The sequence below is a fragment of the Octopus bimaculoides genome, chromosome 28, assembly GCF_001194135.2.
Source record: "Octopus bimaculoides isolate UCB-OBI-ISO-001 chromosome 28, ASM119413v2, whole genome shotgun sequence".
NCBI classification, from domain to species: domain Eukaryota; kingdom Metazoa; phylum Mollusca; class Cephalopoda; order Octopoda; family Octopodidae; genus Octopus; species Octopus bimaculoides.
Window position 1 is genome coordinate 15,390,466 of NC_069008.1, and position 316 is coordinate 15,390,781.

At 44.9% G+C, this 316-nt stretch overlaps 1 protein-coding gene across 1 annotated transcript in view; it reads left to right on the plus strand.

Annotated features, from left to right (window-relative positions):
* Positions 1-316, plus strand: part of LOC106874813 (zinc finger protein 91) — a 6,468-nt gene that overhangs the window by 2,292 nt on the left and 3,860 nt on the right. The gene's annotated exons all lie outside the window — the stretch shown is intronic.

The window sequence follows — 316 nt, forward strand, 5'->3', positions numbered from 1 at the left end:
ATACGAAACTAAATGTACTTAGTTTAACAATGTTGAATACTCTGTCGTGGATAGAAGGCGGCCAGCCCGACGAGAGTCGAAGAGACAACCAACAGCTCTGCATTATTGTAGTTCCTGCATAGTACAACAGGCCCAATACCCGAGATTTTGGGGGAATGGAGGAAGTCGATTAGAACGTAACTGGTACTTAATATATCGATCCACAAATATGAAAGGTAGAGTTGCCCTCGGTGGAATTTGAACTCAGAACGTAAAGACAGCCGAAATACTGCTAAGGATTTCGCCTGGCCTGCTAACATTTCTGCCAGCTCGCCGT